Here is a 20,682-nt window from a genome sequence, read left to right on the forward strand (position 1 = left end):
AACCTGCGAGATTGGAGAAAGGTTGAGAAGACATCGTGAGAGGAAACGACAGCGTCCTGAAAATGAGATGGACTGTGAACGGACAGAAGCAGAAATGCTCCTACACCACCACATAATTACGATTCGGATAGTGATTCCGAGTGGGCCATTCCTATAAAATCAATATCCAAGGGTTTTCTTTTTTAATTTTGTTTCCCTTATAAAAAATTATAATGCTGTGCGACGAAGGGCCCAGTTCACGACTGGCAGCCGCGTTTAAACAGGTAGCCCTTCACAGACAACTTTAACACGCGCAACATAGTTGGGGGCACATGGCTAGTTTCTTATAAAAATCCTCTTGCTTTTCAAGCATAACTGCTTAAGCAGGTATAGTGTAATAATGGAATGTTCACGTATGCTTACTGTATAATAGCAGACCGCTATAAAGAAGCTCTTATCTCTCATTATTATTTCACATCAGAAGCAGAATGCTCCTGGAGAACATAACTAGCAGCTGCTTTTCACAGTTCATGTAGGCAGACAGTAGCTGCATGATTTCTCTACAGCCAATTTTGATTTCAGTGAGCCTTTTCTTAATTGCATCCTACTCACTGGGCATAGATATGACCGGCATTTGCATTTTCTATGTGAATTTTTAACTCTGCAGATCTGCTGCTAAATATACAGTATGTTAATCATGACTGAATGATGGAATTGAGGCAAAATGCCAGTGCTGAAATGTCACAATTCACCAACTAAGGTAAACAAATTATCAACATTTTAATTCAGGAAACTTAAGTAACAATATAATACGACTTGAACTTCAGAAGTGAAACATTGTGTAAGTTAAACTTTTCAATCAGAAATTTCTGTTCTTGATACTTTCAACAACATGAATGTGCAGTAGGGCTTTCCAAGATTCAGTTTAGTGATCTAGTGTGTCTTTATATTAAAGAAATGCTCCAATGGTTCACAAGTTTCAAAACACGACCCCAAGATAAGGCATGTTTTTTAAAAATGTTCAAATACCATTTAGGATAATGAGCTTTCACAAATGACCAAACCCGTTCCCCTCCTAATATTCACACTGAATGCATTTGCAATTCTTTTAACAGAAAGCAGATTCATTTTTGAGATACAAGAAAAACTTCCTTTTTGGCTTCACAGGTCAACTACATACTGTACAGTTGTCTTAATAACTACTGGCACTTTGCATTAAATTAAGAAAAAATAAATATGTAAAGTAAACAACATATCCAACAAGTCATAGTTTGAGCTCACACTTATGGTATTATAGTATTAAAAATGTATTTTTAACAGAATCATTTTCCAGATGCAAAAACTTTTGTTGAGTCACTAAAAAAAGTCTTCCAAATTATTGCCACCTCTACAATTAATATTCCCGTGGAGAGAATCACAGCACTGAGCCTCCTCCTGAACAGTGCGACAACAATTTTAAACCATGACTAGAGAATATGGCCAATACAACTTGCAAAGACATTTGGGAGTTACAAATCAGATTTACAATATAGCTTACAGCGCAATCACAGTGAATACCATTCCAAATGACAAAAATGTATCAAATTTCTATAAACAGTGACAGGTTACTGGCTTCTTTAGGGCTGTACTTGTATTCTTTGAGTGGGTTTTTAGGAGAAGATTCAAAATTGCACATAACCTTTCCAGTTTAATTCTATTTTTCACTTTTTACACCATGTAGAGAGGGTGTCAAAAAGGAAACCCTTCAGTGACTTCAGAGTTTATTGTCTTACCATTCTTCAATAAACACCAGTCTGTTTTAAACAAGCAGTAAATGTCAACATTAGAAAAAAGAAAAGCATATTAATATCTTTATATTATGAAGTGGATTATTGGATGCAATTGGGGGAAAATGCCTAAGGAAAAGAAAGAAGTGTCAAAAAAAGCAATGACAAAAACAAAAAAAAAACAATAAAAAGCACTGTACAAATGCAACAAAACAAGCCAGACTCCTCTAACGCAACAACTGTAAATGTTAAATACTTTTCTTTTAATAGTGCAGAAGTACATGCTGAGGTGTAAGTAATGGGATGATAATGTCAGTATTAATGTTCATGTTCAATATACATCTGGTAATTGCTTCTTTTTAAAGTATGTTACAAATGACAAATGAGTTTCTAACAATGGAGTTATACAATAAGCAAACATTTTTGCTTTTCTAACATCCTATGCATTTATGTACATACACACACATACATACAGTGTAATGTTCTGAGATATTTTAGGTAAGATAGACACAAGTTTCAAGGTAAGGTTGCAATACTCGCTAATCATTGCATCAGAGAGCGATGACATATGTCATGTTGATTGGCACATGCAAGTACGAATTTCACTGTATTCTACATTTGACAATAATCCAACTTAATAAAAGGACACGTGCCTATGTATCCATCCGGTTGTTATATCTCTGTTATATGCAGTTTGGTGTGGGATTTGCAAAAGCAGCGATAATATTTGTGACAAGCCATCTGATCTGAAAACTGTATTGCATTTTTTTATAACATGCATTACAAAATACATTCCAATACATGGTCTACTGCAACCATTAACACTGAATACATTCAACAGAGTAATCACCAGACGGACAGAAATTGGCTTTTCAGATTTCAACCCGTCTTAGACAGGTAGCACAGCTAGTAATTCTGTAAAGCTATAAATTCCATTGCCGTTTTAATTAACTTGGTTTTTTTTTAAGATTTAGATATCATTCACTGTTTCTTTTTTCCCCTGACAGCCTGGCAAACAGTAATGATTTGCAAAGACATCCAACAGATGACCATATAATTTGATCCCATTTTCACCTCTGTGTCCATCATACACCATCGGTTTCATTAGAATATAATGATGGAAAAATGTCAAAGTCTAAAAAAATAAAGATCAAGTGACAACAATGACCTTCTAAACCTATAGACAACTTACATGAAAATACCATGCAGATTCCGCACACAGAGCTGGCATTCTGGTGCTATGAGGTGCCAATTCTACATTTCAATTATCTCATAGATATTTGTTGTATTCATCTATTACTCTGTTCCGCAGAAGTGTGTCAAGAAACGCTACTGGGGCTCGTTTATAGCAATGGTTATGCGCTTGTATGCTTTATACCAATAGCACATGGCCCGGACTGTGACTGCTCTTTTTATTTTTATTTTTATTTAAGTCAGAAGTTTCCTTTCTTTCAGCAATTATGGTTTGTACATTGGGGGGAGGGGGGTCGCTTATTCTAATATTTATTTATTGAGCTTCAGTAAAGGGCTAGATTTACCGCAAGGAACAATAAAGTACTATGTCTATAGTATCTATCTTATCTATTACATTTGCCTCAGCGAACAGACGCTTGTAAGGAGTATGCAACAGGAAAAAATACAAGGTGAATATTTTCTCTTGATAATTACACTGACATAGCAGCAGCAGTGACTTAATCTGGCTTTTAATTTTGATTTGAATAAATCAAAACAACCAAGAAAACAAGTAAAATATTAAATTATGTAATTTGACAAAATGTGCACAAATTTTATACCATGATGAAACATTTTAAAGAAAAAAGATATGTTTAACATGTAAATAGTATTACATAATAGTAAGGAATAGTCAGATGTCAGTCAAAAGCAAAGTAATCTTTATATCATATATATTCATTAAAGCACCTTGGGCATGGGAAAGGTGCTAATTAATTGAAATGTAGTATTATTATTATTATTATTATTATATTTGAATTAGACAGTGAGCTATACACTGTGATGAAGGGGAATCACTATTGTTGACCTAGCTACACAATTAACTTGATATAAACATTACCAAATTAAATATTATGCTGCAAGGGGCTAAGCCAGCTTCTTTAAAAATTATTATTATATTAAAGAGCTACATCAATAGATGTGTGGATGCCACATCACTAGATACCAAAATCTGTGTATTTGATACCAGAGGAATTTTATGATCTTCAATGCATATTTAATACCACAACAAAAAAATCCATTTTGGCTTTTTAATTATAAGAAATTCTATTATTAAAAGGAGTAATAGTAACAGGAATTTTAAATAGTGGTATATCAATCCAGTTTCCATTTAGGTAAACAGTACTGTATTGGTGTTCATAAATAAAAAACACAATGAAGGACTTGAATTCAATATGTAAAAGACATGGGAATTCTCTGAGCATAACAAGGGAGTGTTGGGGGGTGTTATTATTGTAGGGGCATCTCAGTACAGGATTTATAAAAAATTATATCATCATAGACAAACGGATTTGCTTTCTAAATTTTATTTTCTGATATTTTCTTACCTGTAAATAAAAAATACTGTAAAAAACAAATTTTAAAAATGTAAACATTATAATATCTGTACAGTTGACTTTAAGAATTACTAAAGAGTAATATTTAACAAATGATTCGTGTTGATTCAGTTTTCAAATGTTACAAACTCCAGCTGCTTTAACTTATTCAAATCTGTCCCTTTTTTAGATTGTCCCAACTTCAATGCTTCCTGTGTGAAATCAGACTTGTCACTTTTACATTAATTTTACATGAATTCATTATTCAAGAACTCTTATAACAGCAGCTGTTGGTGTGCAGTTTTCAAACCATCTGTGTCAAGTACTGGACTATTTTTTGGCAACTACTCTATTTTTAATCTGTCCTTGGGCTATGCATTTTCAAAGACCAGGAAACCCTGGTTATGCTAAAGAATGTTAACGGTTTAATGCGCTGTTATCAACGTGTGCTCCTAATGGACATTAGTTTGCCTTCAAATGACAAAAGACTGATATAAATGTAGCATTTGCAGATTCGTATTCAGTATGCCATTTTCTCCTTATTGCTATAACTGTGCATCTGTACAATGCACTTCTCTTAACGTTGTATGTGCCTTAATACTAGAAAGACATGCTTTGTGCTTTGAAGTGTCAAAACACTGAATACATTTTATTCTGGTATTAACAAATGAAGAGCTCATTTCATTACCAGTGCAGACAAGCCAATTAGCAGATTCATTTCAAACCTGCCTTGATTTTTACTTGCTACAACCGTTGCTAGCATTGCTGTGTACTTTCCCACTACATTTCACATTCCTCTATGCAGGTAAGCAACACCATTTTGAAAATGGATGGATACTCAGGACAGATATCTGTTGATGAACAACCAGTAAATGAATGCAAAGTCATTGCAGGACACAATATTAAAAAGTGAATTAATCTCACCACCAACAAAACAGTTATAACTCACATCTAATTGGTGACATCATGCACTGTTAAAGCACAGAAGCTAGAATCTGTTTCTTAACTAACTCCATAATAGGTGTTTTGCTCTGGCAATCACGTACTGAAATTCTGCCACCTTGAACACAATGAAGTCCCAAACATTCCCTCCGTTTTTCTTTTCAAAATGTGTTAATGCTGAGCTATTGCACCATGAGTCATTTTTACATGCAGTTTTTACTCACACTTTTATAATGTTATCATTACTGTGCATTCTGAAGTAATATGTTTACTTGCAGTCACTGTGGTACTGATACTGTAAGAAAAGCTAGTACCATTACATTTTAGACATTTTGGTATTACTTGGTACAGAATGATTAGTTCTTCTGACAACCCTACCTGGTGATATATCTACACATATTATATGGGCAATAAACAATGGATTGTGATGAATACACATACTGTATGCATAAGCAGAGTGTGAGAACCTACTACACTTCAGTGCCAATAAAGCACAGATTATTTGTTCCCCTTTTCAAAAATAGAGCAATCAGATTAGAAAATGTTTGCTTGATGCCAAAAAAAACCACTTTTGATGCAATAAAATGACTCTGTGACACATGACCCACTGATGAGTAAGCTTACACAATATTTTCATTTCACTAAACACAGAATTAAATCTTAAAAAACTGCATCTTGTTGTCAGCTGTTTTCATAACAGAAGCCATTGTTTCTACATTTGCACTGGAGGGGAGCTACACTATATACCATGGCTTCACTGTGGATGCATTTGTAGTGAAAATAGGATGTGCGATAAAGCTACACAATTTTCTGTTTTATTATTTTCAGTCATGTTCACATCAACTGTATTTATCAGTTCTGTGCTCAGAAACACAACTATTATAAATAAGCAAAGCCATTTCAATAAACAACAGACAATTTCACTTTAAAGGGAAAGTACACATATTTTAGACTTCTGCAAAATCATCAAAATGTTAATAATTTTTCATCTTATTTTTTGTAAACCTAATTTTACAATTTAGATATTAAGGTGCTAGGAAAGTTATTTAAAAGAAAACAATTCTGCTCTTCTGCGGTGGGTTGGCACCCTGCCCAGGATTGGTTCCTGCCTTGTGCCCTGTGTTGGCTGGGATTGGCTCCAGCAGACCCCCATGACCCTGTGTTCGGATTCAGTGGGTTGGAAAATGGATGGATGGATGGACAATTCTGCTCTCACTGCTCATATAGGACGCCTTTGTGTACACATATTTGACAAAAAGTGTACAGTTTAACTTCTGAAGGTTATGAATAGAACATTTTTCTCAATTAAATATTAGCCAGTTATTGCACAGTAGTAAATTAAATTTCTCCCAAAAATTCCTCTCATTGTGTATCTTGTATAAAGGGCCTAAAGTCAGTGGAATGCTTAATTGTGGCCAGTGACCCAAACTGCTGATTGATCCTGTGACTTTTCCCAAATGATTATTTATATATATATATATATATATATATATATATATATACAGTGCATCCAGAAAGTATTCACAGAGCATCACTTTTTCCACATTGTGTTATGTTACAGCCTTATTCCAAAATGGATTAAATTCATTTTTTCCTCAGAATTCTACACACAACACCCCATAATAACAACATGAAAAAAGTTTACTTGAAGTTTTTGCAAATTTATTACAAATAAAAAAACTGAAAAAATCACATGTACATAAGTATTCACAACCTTTGCTCAATACTTTGTCGATGCACCTTTGGCAGCAATTACAGCCTCAAGTCTTTTTAAATATGATCCCACAAGCTTGGCACACCTATCCTTGGCCAGTTTCGCCCATTCCTATTTGCAGCATCTCTCAAGCTCCATCAGGTTGGATGGGAAGCATCGGTGCACAGCCATTTTAGGATCTCTCCAGAGATGTTCAAACGGATTCAAGTCTGGGCTCTGGCTGGGCCACTCAAGGACATTCACAGAGTTGTCCTTAAGCCACTCCTTTGATATCTTGGCTGTGTGCTTAGGGTCGTTGTCCTGCTGAAAGATGAACCATCGCCCCAGTCTGAGGTCAAGAGCCCTCTAGAGCAGGTTTTCATCCAGGATGTCTCTGTACAATGCTGCCGTCATCTTTCCCTTTATCCTGACTAGTCTCCCAGTTCCTGCCGATGAAAAACATCCCCACAGCATGATGCTGCTACCACCATTCTTCACTGTAGGGATGGTATTGGCCTGGTGATGAGCGGTGCCTGGTTTCCTCCAAACGTGACGCCTGGCATTCACACCAAAGAGTTCAATCTTTGTCTCATCAGACCAGAGAATTTTGTTTCTCATGGTCTGAGATTCCTTCAGGTGCCTTAAGGAGTGGTTTCTGTGTGGCCACTCTACCATACAGGCCTGATTGGTGGATTGCTGCAGAGATGGTTGTCCTTGTGAAAGGTTCTCCTCTCTCCACAGAGGACCTCTGGAGCTCAGACAGAGTGACCATCGGGTTCTTGGTCACCTCCCTGACTAAGGCCCTTCTCCCCCAATCGCTCAGTTTAGATGGCCGGCTAGCTCTAGGGAGAGTCCTGGTGGTTTCGAACTTCTTCCACTTAGGGATGATGGAGGCCACTGTGCTCATTGGGACCTTCAAAGCAGCAGAAATTGTTCTGGAACCTTCCCCAGATTTGTGCCTCGAGACAATCCTGTCTTGGAGGTCTACAGGCAATTCCTTTGACTTCATGCTTGGTTTGTGCTCTGACATGAACTGTCAACTGTAGGACCTTATATAGACAGGTGTGTGCCTTTCCAAATCATGTCCAATCAACTGAATTTACCACAGGTGGACTCCAACTAAGCTGCAGAAACATCACAAGGATGATCGGGGAAACAGGATGCACCTGAGCTCAATTTTGGTTGTGAATACTTATGTACATGTGCTTTATCAATTTTTTTTATTTTTTATAAATTTGCAAAAATCTCAAGTAAACTTTTTTCACATTGTCATTATGGGGTATTGTGTGTAGAATTCTGAGGAAAAAAAATGAATTTAATCCATTTTGTAATACAGCTGTAACATAACAAAGTGTGGAAAAAGTGATGCGCTGTAAATACTTTCCGGATGCACTGTATATATATATATATATATATATATATATATATATATATATATATATATATATATATATTTAATATATATATATATATTAAATCCTAAGACTAAAAGAGCAACGATTTTATGTGATGTTTTTATGTCACTTTTTTGTCACGCTTTAAATCAGGCGTATTTTAAAACCTACATATATATGTTTGGTGTCATTCTTTTTAGAATATATCAAACTTTAATGTGATGTTGTCAGGTTTTCAGATTCTTATTCCGTTTTTAAATTATAAACTAAAATATCAAGAACTCACATCCCGTGAGACAAACCTTTGTGCCAAGACATTTAAGCACACCCGGGGCCGGAAATAAAAGACAAAGAGTAGATGACAAAGATAGCTGCTGTACTGGTTTTAAAATGTTCAAAGCGCCATGTGAGATGCAGATCACGCGGCACAGCAGCAGCAGCAAGCCAGCAGCTGATCCAGCAAAGAGGAGGTAAAAAAATTTTTATTTGTTTCCTATTGTACTGTATCACCATTTAAGAGGGGGTTTCGGAGGAGCAACTGCGTCCCATTTGGGGTGCGTTCAGCCCCCCTCTTCACAACATGAGTGGTAAAGACGTGAAGTGGCTGGCAAGCGAAGTGAGCAGGAGGCAACCCCCTAGTGTAGATATACATATATATATAAATACATATATATATACATATATATATATATATATATATATATATATATATATATATATATATATATATATATATATATATATATATATATTAGGAACACCAGTACACCAATTTATTCATTTTCTAATCAGCCAATCAGAGAGCAGCAGCATAATGGAGTTACAGGCACAACAGTCTACAGTTTACTTGAAATGGTGCAAGAAATAAAAAACATCCACTGAGTGCCAGTTCTGCAGATGTAAACTCCTTGTTAATGAGAGAGGTCAGTGGAGAATGGCCAGGTAAAAATGGTTCAAGCAGACAGAGATTCTATAGTAACTCCAATAACTGTAAGGAACAGAAAAGCATCTTAAAATGTACTTCAAACCTTGAGGTGAATGCATTACAACAGCTGGAGACCACATCAGTTTCCTGTCCTTTCAGACAATAACAGAAAGCTAAGGCTGCATTGGGTACAGGCTCACCACCACTGGACAGCTTAAGACTGGAAAAAGGTGGCCTGGTCTTATGAATCTTGATTCTGGATCAGAATTTAGTGCCCACAACATGAATCCATGCACCCAACTAGCCTTGTGTCAACAGTCCAGCCCAGTGGTGGTGGTATAATGGTGTGGGGAACGTTAATACCAATCAATCATGCCATGGCATATTTCAGTATTGTTGCTGACCATGCCTTTTTGATGTGGCAGAACAGGAGATTCACAGCATGAAAGTACAGCTGACAAATCTGCAAATTATATCATGCAATCATCTCAACATGGACCAGAATGTCAAAAGAATGTTTCCAACATCTTATGGACTCTGTGCCACGAAGAACTGAGGCTATCCTGAGAATAAAATTAAGCTTTGCCCAGTATTAGCAGTTTTAATACTACAGTCTATGGCAGGCATTATGAATTGGAAAGCAATGAAAAACTATGAAAACACAATGGTGCAAAGCCTACTTGTGCTGCCTAGCTCAAAAGGCCTCAAAGAAAGAAGCAGAAAAAGAAAAAAAAACAGGCAAAGAAATATATATAGCCACCTAATCGTAATAGAAAACTTCTACTACAACAGCACTAAACACCAATTTATTTAGAAAAGTACAATATATGAACATATTCAGTAATTGTCCATCCATTATTCCTAAGAGGATTACACAGATGCAGAGCAAGTCTGCTAATAAGTAAAGCAAAGCCAAGCCTCGATCATGCGGTCAGCTTATTACAGCATCTTAAAACCATCTGAAGTAACTGAATCGTAAGAGAGTAAGGCAACTTCCCAACCAAGCATGCCACAAATAAAAAGAAAACAACTCACCTAACAGTATTTATATCTGTTTGAGTGACATTAATAAACACGTTAAAAATATGAACTTTGTTTTAACCACACTCAAGTTTTCAGCTAATTGGCTCATCATGCATATATGGTAGAGCTTCTAAAAATTAAACTTACACAAATTCAACTTTATGCAAACAGGTAGCAGTACAAAACCAAGGAAAAGAATACAGTGGCATACATTTCCCTAAATGGCAAATTAAAAGCCTCTCATGCTCCTGCTCTTTCTAAATTAGTACGGCTTGAGGTGGCACAAGAAAGAGCGAGATGTGCATTTCTCGCACAATAGAATGAAGATGAATTTGTCCATGTGCTCATGAGCTGTCGCACTGCCCTACATCCAGTTGTATGAGATGAAAGTGACACGTGCATCCCATATTCTTGCTCTTTCTCAAATTGTACTTATCACTGATCGGCCCCATCTTGGAACGCATTTACACTACTTGAAATTAACCTCTCCAGGGGTTTGCTTGGAACAGTTTTAAGTCCATCATTTCAAAAGGTTCTTGGTCTGGTTGTTTTGATCTGCAGTAGTGTGCGATTAGAATGTTTGCATCTATTTAAACGAACAGGACAAGAGGCAATTGCTCAAGAGTTTGAAACAACCACTGAAAACAACCTAGGTGTAAAAACATCTTTCATCACAAAAAAAGACACATTATTTAAAGGAGTCTTATTTCAGAATTCAGCTAGAAAAAGGAGAACAAAATTAATATTGCTGACATGCAAAACCATTTTTACCACTTACACCTGAGACAAGGCAATAACTAACAAAATGTAAACAGAGATGCAATTTTAAGAGAAATGTACCAAATAATATACAGTCTTTGTGGGACACCAGCATATACTGTATAGCTACTGAGATCTGCAGAGAAGTTTACAGTAACTGATTATAAAAAATATGCAATTCAACAATCTGGTCTACCATAGACTATTTTAAAATTGATAGGCAAAATGAGAAACATTTATAATTCAAGAAAATAATTTTAAAATGCATATGTTTATTTACAAAGGATATAGGCATTTATGATACCACATGAAGACATGACAGTATCTAAAAATCAACATGTAAGATAACACTAAGACAGGCAATGTAAAAAGTACTATGAGGTGCACAGCCTAAAATATCAAAGTATGACATCGTTTCCTAACCAACTTTTGTTCAAACAAATCACCTCTTTATAAATGCTTGATTTATGGTGTCTGGGTGTGTGATACGGGTGATAAGTCCATAGTTGACTCAGCCAAGTACTACATTTTCTAAGCTTGACTAAGTCACTCTATTTTCAGTGTCAAGCATTTCAGCATTTCAGCTAATTTCACTTAAGTCAGAACAACTTAAACCTTTTAAAAAATTAATTCTTACATCCATCCATTCAATAATTTAAAATTTCCTACTAATTCCATAAGAATGTAAGATGACAGGCAAAAACTAACACCAAACGAGACTCCGGTTTCTCGCGGAGAACATACACACACCCACATTCACTCATGCAGTGCTAATTTAGTGTTGGCAATCAACCTAACATGCATGTCTTTAAAATGAAAGAGAAAAACCATCACAAACACAAGAATATATAAATTTTATACAGGAAGTGACTAAGCTGGCTCTTGAACCCACATAGTCACATATGTAAGGTAGTTGCCCTAATTACTGCGCTACCATCCAGCCATCACACAGGACCATTTGTTCTATTAAAAGGTGTCAGGGAATGTATATTGGCAGCATAAGGTGACGACAGAAGCAAATAATGGACAAAACGCCAGTGCAACACAACACATCTTCTCTGTCTAACATATACAGGTTCATAATGAGCCTATTTAGAGTCATCAACTGGATGAGAACAAGTCAAGTCAAGTTGGGGAGCATGCACTTGTACAGGGTTGCCACACCCACTACACGACGAAAGAAATCGGGATCCTGGTTTGCAACCCCACAGGCAGACACACAGTCCAGTCCCACCCTCCGGAAATGACCCTCTATCTGCCTTAGCCAGGTGTTACATGGGCGACCCCTTAGCCTGGTCCAGCCACCCAGGTCCCCAGCAATGAGGATCTTACAAGCTGGATCACTCTCTGGGAAATGCGCCACTTGGCCGTAGTGCCATAACAGACACTCTCTCACATTGCAGGTATTGTGCCTCATTCGGGACTCAATGAGCAACCGCTCATTCGACACAAAGTCAAACCAACGGTACCCAAGGATTTTCCGGAGAGACACAGTACCAAAAGAGTCCAGTATTCATCTCAGGTCACTGGATAGTGTCCATGTCTCACAACCATATAGCAAGACAGGAAGCACCAGGACTCTAAATACTTGGACATTTGTCTTTTTACATAGATATCGTGAGCACCACACACCCCTACCCAGCGACCTCATGACCCCCCATGCTCTCCCAATCTGTCTACTGACTTCATAGGAAGAGTCACCAGAGACATGAATATCACTACCAAGGTAAGTAAACCTCTCGACAACGTCAACACTCTCTCCGCAAACAGACACACTGCTGATGACTGTGCCCAAGAGGTCATTAAAGGCCTGAATCTTGGTTTTTATTCAGGACACTCGCAAGTCTAGACACTCAGACTCCTCACTCAGTCTCCTCAATCAGAGCCTCCTTTGACTCCACGAAGATCACAGCATTGCCAACAAAGTCAAGATCCCTGAATCTTTCTTCACCAACAGCCAACAGCCGCTGGACCCCACAACCTTGCCCAACACCCAGTCCATACAAGCATTGAACAGAGTAGGAGCAAGAACACACCCCTGATGAACCCCAGAATCAACTTGGAAAAGCGCAGAGGTTCTGTTTCCACTCTACACAGCACTCACAGTACTAGTACTGGCCATGATATCCAGCAACCTAGAGGGGATCCTGTGAACCCTCAGGATGTCCCACAGGGCAGCTCGATCAACTGAGTCTTGCGAAAATCAACAAAGACTGCAAAGAAACTCTGCCGATATTCGCGTTTGCGCTCCATGAGAACCCTACATGAGGAAAAAAACAAAATATTTTTTCTGAAAATTGTTATACAGAAATTAAACCATCTTACAGTACATCTATCAGTGACTGATTTATGAAATAATATTCTTTGCACATTTGCACATTAAATTTAGTATTTGCTGTCCATCACATGCCGCATTTGATTAACCAAGTTTTATGAATGCGATGACATCATCTTGATCAGAGGATGATATCTGGATGGACAAAGCTACTTCAGCATCCTTGTAGGTGGCGTTAAAAATAAAAAAAAACAATAAAATGGAGACAAGCTTATGAGATCAATTTGATTACCTGGAGACTCTCATTTAAAAAGGGCCCGCAAGGTGTTTTCTCTGAGTACTACAGTTTTTCTGCTGATTCCCTACAAACTAAGTAGTTAGGTTTATTAGTAAAGCTAAATCGCACCTGAATGAATGAGTGTTCTCTGCAAAGAACTGCTGTCCTGTCGGGAGTTGTTTCCTGCCTGGAGTCCAATAACAATAGGATAGGCTTGGACTTCCTACTGTTTTACAGTGAATGGACAGATCAATGATTAACATTTAATCTGTGAAACACCAGCAGGCATTCCTGTAGTGAAATCTGACTATTTTGTTACAACAACAAGTCCACATCATACATTTCCTACACAATTTTATACATGGTGTGATGCCTAAGGGTGTGTATAGCCACCCTAACCCTGACACAGACAGGCAGGACACTAATTGCCACACAGCACACAGTTTATTTACATTTGTACTCAACAGCACAAGGTAAAACACAGTCCCTTCTTTCTCTAGCCAGTCCTTCCACCTCCACTCCTCCTCATGAGCTTCATCCACTTCCTTCCAATTCAGGCTACTGAGTGGTGGTGACTGGCTCTTGTTATGGGGCACCAGGAAGGAGTCCAGGTGCCCAACGAGCTTCTTCCGAATAGGGCTCTGCAAGCATCCAGGCGCCCCCTGGCGGTGGTCACAGGCCCCAGCTGGGTTGAGCTTCCATGCACTGCCCTCTACTTATCTTGAAAATACTCTCTTCCCCGGTCCTTCCATGGTCAGGCCCCAGCAGTCCACCCCAGTGGCTTCAATGAGAGGAGTACAAGGGTACACTTTACAGGTTTTAGTGAGTTACAGGTTAGCAGTGTGATAGGATTAAGGAAAAAACTCCAGTAAGAAAGCACTCATGCTTGTGAGAGACAAGTGTCTGGGGTTCTGGGGTGACAAGAAGAAAAAAAGTAAAAGTATAAATTCTTATTGGGCCGCACAGGGGCATGGCGATATTGCTACTGCCTCACAGTAAGGCTCAAGGTTCATGTCCCAGGTCCTCCATGTGTGAAGTTGCATGTTCTCCCTGTGTCTCCATGTCCTCCGGGTGCCCTGGTTTCCTTCAATTATCCAAAGACATGCAGATTAGGTGAACTTGCAAAACTAAATTGGTGTTTGTGTGTATGTGTGTATGTGTGTGCATTCTCCCTGCAATGCACTGGCACCCTGTTCAGGGATTGTTACTGCCTTGCAGCCTATGCTAGCTGGGATAGGCTCCAGCAAACGCCCCCCACGCCAGACCCTAATCAGGATTAAAAGGGTTAGTCAATGACTGATTAAAAATGCTTATTGACAAATAAAGACATGTGGAGAGCAGTAAGATCGATATGCTAGTATGCTACAGATATCAAGCTGCTGCAGGTTTGCTTATCTATACTTTTGATGCTCTTTATGTGTACTTAGCCAAGTCTTCATAAATACAACATGCAGCACTTTGCTGTCTGATTTTAATCTAAGTGTTTAAGAGGTGTTATGCATGCTATAGCTGAATCAACAATAAATGTCAAACAGATTCTGTATCAAGGAAGCCATACATTCTGTCTAGATGTTTCATTTCCTACTATGAATTGCATTTTAGCTCAAAAGAAAGATAAAATAATAAATTGTCACTGTTGTATAAATCTGACAAAAAAAAAGAATTTTGAAATGTGCCAACTAATAAATGAGTATCAAAAAATAAACCATGGGTCTTGCACAAAAGGAAACTTGTTTAATGAAGGACATGGTTGTAAAGTGACCAGGTCAGGGTTCCAGGTTAGAGGTTTGGGGATGGTTTATATGGCCCAGATTACCAGTAAAATGGTTCAGCAAACAGTTGACTTCAACTGGGAAAGGAACAGCCTTATGTGTAATTGTTGATGCGGCGAGCCACCAGTAGGGGGTAGAAATCCCATAACTGATTAAGTTTATGGGTGCTTCTGCAGGATTTGTCAATAGGCAAACACTCATTCAGTACAAGTCACATTTTTCTTCCCTGCAGTCTGCATAGGTTGGGTACACTCAGGGAATAAAATAAAGGTTGTGCTGACAAACTACCAAAACATGCAACTGGAAACTGTTCAAGAGTGACTGGCTCTTAAACTTGTGGTCAACCTCAATCCTGCAGGGTACAAGGCAACCTTTTCTGTTTCCCATTTCTTAAGCAACACAATTTCACCTTTTAATTTACGCTTGTGGAAAAACGTGCTTCCTCTATTTACTTTAGATTCTGCATTGTATGTTTTACACGTTTACAATTGTTCTTTGCTATTAAATGATTTTATTTACCTCTCAGATAACAGTATTGTAAATTACTGGTAGTTTTCTTTTAGAATGTGACAACTTACAGCTTAAAACTGATGCATGATGCCAAGCTGTTAACTGTTAGAATGCATTACTTTGCAAATTTGCTTATAAAAGTTATTTTCATAATATTCATGCATATGTGTCTAACAACATAAATGGAAATAGGACAGAACATGACATGCTGGTTTAGTAGTTTACTAAATATTAGTCCAAGAAATGAATATACAATTCACAGATTTTAGCATACAGATTATACCTTAAGAGTATTTGAAGTCACTTCTGATCATTTCAAAACTCTTGCAAAAAATATTTGCGCAGCACAAACACCTCATCTCAACTGTGTAATAATAATTAGCACCGTTTCTTTTTTTACAAAGAAAGAAAAAATCACAAACTTAAGCAAATGTGAAAAAATGAAGAGTTGTATAAAAGCTACCCTTCCCCTCCCAGTTTTTAAAAAAATCTAACTAGCAAGGCAGTGTAAAGGAGAATACACTTAATTAGCTATTCTACAAAACAGGACCAATGAGTGCAGTACAGTTAAAATACACTTATAACCGCAAAAAAAAATTGAGCAACACCTTTAGACAGAAAAAAAAGATTTTCAGCAGATACCAATGGAGGGAAGGATTGAGAGAGTACAAAGATTTCAGCTATCTCAATCACATTTTAAGGTAATATTTTTTTATATCCATATATTTTTAAGGTTACAGAAATAACTTGTTAGGACTATTGGACCTTCCCTTAAAAATAAAAGCAATCCAATGCCTTAGCATTCAGCTCATAATCAAATGTTTTTAGAAGTATTTCTTTAGTCAGTGTATCAGCTCCTTTATGGGACCTGTCCATATAAAACTCCAATTGTACTGTTTTAGCATATGAAAGAATTTCTGTCAGCAATAGAAAGTGAATATAAAGCAGTAACATTGTAATCAAAAGCACCAAACAGGTTAGCCAAGATCTACATTTCACATATCACATAAAATCATTACTGTAAATCCATTTTTAAAAAAGAAAAGAAAAAAAGTTACCTTCTAGCACCATTTCATGTTTTTTCTGTGTTTAGTATCCTTATCAAACTGTTGAACTTTTAAATCTTCCCTCAGTAACAGCCTGGCATCTGCCTTCTACTACCCTTTCACATCCAAAGGTTTAGTATAGTGCTTATCAGAAACTTCCTGATTTAACATTTTGAGGAACTAACTAAAGAATAATTACTCAAAAATTGCTGTGGGTTACTGTCACTGCAGTGAGAAAAGCATAAGTAGGAGTCAGACAAAATGAAGACAAAAATGCATCTTTTTAGCTCAAAGCAGGCATGTCTCTTGTGGTTAATTTACTCGCTCTGATCTGCTGAATATTTCTTTTTATCACTGGGCTTCTTGCTCATTGCTTAAAGCGAGTGTGCATAGCTTGACAAATCACAAGTCCCTTATCTTCATAAACATATTATTTTTCCTCTAAAAAGCATTATTCTTTCCAACCTCAAACTAAACAATGTTGCTCAGTTTTCCTCAACTAATTTAAAGCATTCAGGAACTGATTTTTTATGCAGATGAATTTATTTTAGAAACAAAATTCTTAAGACTGTTAGTTCTGTTCCTGCTGAAGATTTAACAGTTTGACAGGAAGTTCATAGATGAGTGCGCAATTGTGAGATCTGAGGAGCGAGCCGGCAAACAAGGCTGCCCTCACAGAAAATTCTGGACAGAACAGTATGCTTGAACATTAAGTTGCTTGTCATGTAAGTAGTAAAATAAACATGCCAGCACCTGTTAAAAAATTGAATGATAATTCACTTTATTTGCCATATACAATTTCTTGCATTAGGAATTTGTCATTTTTAGTATTTAACTTAGCATTTAACTTACTCTCCAGTAACACACAGAGAAGCTTTGGGTCAGAGCTTAATTGCAAGTAAATAAAAACATATCACAAAAAGTCAAATCATAACATACTTCACAAATATTATCTTCCATATAAGGGTAACTCAGATCTGAAAAGCATATCGCACAATAAATGCAGACTCCAGGAATACCACAGCTTAGCATTTAGCAATTCCTACAAAATGTCACAAAAATGCTGTTGAAGTACCTACTGCGAGGTTCAAGCTACTATATTTCAAAACTCACCATCTGTGTGTACAGTATATAAGAATTTAATATTATATGATAAGAAGTATGCACTTAAACTTGGAGTTTGAGTGAGGAGGGGAAAGTATCGGGATAATTTCAATTTTGCACCCTTGTCCTGTAACACTTATTCCCAAACAGTCCCCAGACTGATGCTCAATTATGTTGAACTCTTTTGTAAGTCACTTTGGATAAAAGCGTCTGCTAAGCAAAAAAATGTAAATGTATGTAATGTTACACACATGCACATGGGTGACAGCTTAAGGGCTCGATTAACTGAGGTTACCCACAAACCAGGGTTCAGCACTGTCCTCTAATGATTTCTCTCTTTTCCCTCTGCAGACCAGCTGAATGACCTTTCCACCCTTAATTTCACTTTTGGTGCTAGCTCCTCTGTACCCACCCCTTTTTGTCATCTGACCATATAATCAGCCATCTTTCTCATTGTTATCAATTCTGTCTGAGCTCTCGCCCATTAAGACTGTTTTTCCTTCTTTGCACAATTCCAAGTACAGAAGAAAAAGACTAGAGAAATTTTAATATATCAACAAAGCATTTCTCAAAAGTTTCTACAGTAAGGCAGATATGTGCCAAAATGAAGTCACGCTACTCAGAGCACACTAAAATTTGATATTGGAAGCAAGCATGTTCTATTTTAAAATATGTTTGCATTTTTGGCAGAACTTATCTGTAACACATTATTAAAGGTATTTCGGGTTACACATATAGGGAATGTCTCAAAAGGAAAAAACTGTAGATCTGTTCTGTATCAGTACAAGTGGTCTCTCTAAGGACAAGATATGGATACCCGTTTTCCAGTTTAGCACATTTAAAGGTGAATTTGGGCCAGGGGTTGACATAAATGCAATAATTAAGGAAAGGGAAAGATTTATAAGAAGCTGATATTTTACAGCTATTTGAAGTGAAACCGAACCCCACAAACTCTTTATTATACAATACCATTTTCTGTTGACATTGCACATCACTTTGTAGTGATTAACTGGCTAGAACTCAAGTTTCATGTTTCCCTCTTCTAGGCAAAGCCAATTACTCATTACTTTGATCTAACCCAGCTTCTTAAAATATTATGGAAAATAAGCTACGTAACAGTCCTAAGAAAAGACTCATGGGGTAGAAAACCAACTTTTTGGCTTGTAACTTGTCAAATAAGCTGCAGCATCTGTTACCAGAATCTTGCAATAGTATTGTCTCATACTGGGTTTCATTGAGAAACCTTCTCAAACACACCCCTATTATGAACACAACTAGATAGATCACCTTTACAAGCTTAAGTGGTTGCCATTAAAGAGGAGGAGGCAAAATAGAGACACATGCTCTACAACATATCCTGTGCCAACAAACTGATGAATATACTCCATAATGAACTTTGCTGATCAGGAGAATAAGGTTTACAGATGTAAGTAATCTGGGGTTTAAACAGAATACCAAGATGAACAAAGATCTAATTTCTTCTCTGGCACAAATATGTCAAATGTGGTTTCAGAGTCTCCTCAACATTGCATGAGATTATGTGGGCACTTCATGAGTATACAGGCTGGGTCTTAAGCTCCCTACCATTCATTTTTAGTGGTTCTTGTACTACTAGCTTATTCTGAATGAGACTCATTATGTTCAAAGTATCACTTTTGAACAGTCTTACTGCATGGGACATACTTTAATCTTTCCAACTGACAATACGTAATAGACCTTGGGCCGAAAGTCTTGTCATGGTGAACAGAAGTGCAGTGTATTTTGAGAAAGCTGAACAGTAAGGCAGAATTCAGAGTTCCCAGAGTGTGGCAGGACCTTCAAAGGTTTTGTATAGCTCTGTCTGCAGCTTCAAGCAGCTTTTGATTCCAATGGAACAAATAACCTTGAGCTTGTGATAATGATTCAGTAGCATTCTGTGTGTTTTGAGAAACGGTAAGCTCACTGCTTCCTTGAGAAGGCAGGTGTTTAACGTGCACGTGTGTTTATCTGAAGCAAGAAGGGAGTAAGCGTGATTATCTTTTATTAGACTTTTTTCAAAAAGAGTTTTCTCAGTTCAGTTGCTTTCTTGTTGCAAAGAAATGGAGTGCTAATTCGGTTGCTGCTTTTCTCACACTTTTGTAAAGAGTTCCTGTTAGTTGCTACATGAGATAAAAGAAACAATTTGAGAGGAGCCTTTCTCTTAGCTACAATGAATACTTAAATGCACTTTTCTACATGCTAGCTGCTATGGATTTTCATTGAGCTCTCCCTTCAGCAAGAAAGCTTTTTCTTTTCATTTTCAATTAAGGATATGCAAATCAGTAGCTACAGAACTGGACCACCTAAAACATCTTGCCGATATAAAGACTGCATAAACTTGCCCAGGTTGTATAATTTTTTTCCATTGTTTATATTTGCTACTATTGGTTTTGATGCAAATAAATACAATTTAAGTAAAAGCTTAAACTCAATGCCTCTGTCCGAACTGCTGCTAGCATGGCTGACATCTGGATTGCCTGCTCCTTGTCTAGCTGTGGTCCCTTAAGAGCACTTGAGGACGCTCTTCTGAAGTCATCTATTAGAGGTAAGCTAGGCTGAAGTAAAGGAGGGAATAGAGTGCTGAAAGAGATCTTTAAGATTAGATATGCAGGGTTCAATTTGAACACTGATACAGATAACAGCTTACTGGAAA

At 37.2% G+C, this 20,682-nt stretch overlaps 1 protein-coding gene across 7 annotated transcripts in view; it reads right to left on the reverse strand.

The window, feature by feature from the left end:
* Positions 1-20,682, reverse strand: part of LOC120523933 (arf-GAP with Rho-GAP domain, ANK repeat and PH domain-containing protein 1) — a 391,846-nt gene that overhangs the window by 282,998 nt on the left and 88,166 nt on the right. The gene's annotated exons all lie outside the window — the stretch shown is intronic.

The sequence above is a fragment of the Polypterus senegalus genome, chromosome 2 (genome assembly GCF_016835505.1).
Source record: "Polypterus senegalus isolate Bchr_013 chromosome 2, ASM1683550v1, whole genome shotgun sequence".
Taxonomy (NCBI): domain Eukaryota; kingdom Metazoa; phylum Chordata; class Cladistia; order Polypteriformes; family Polypteridae; genus Polypterus; species Polypterus senegalus.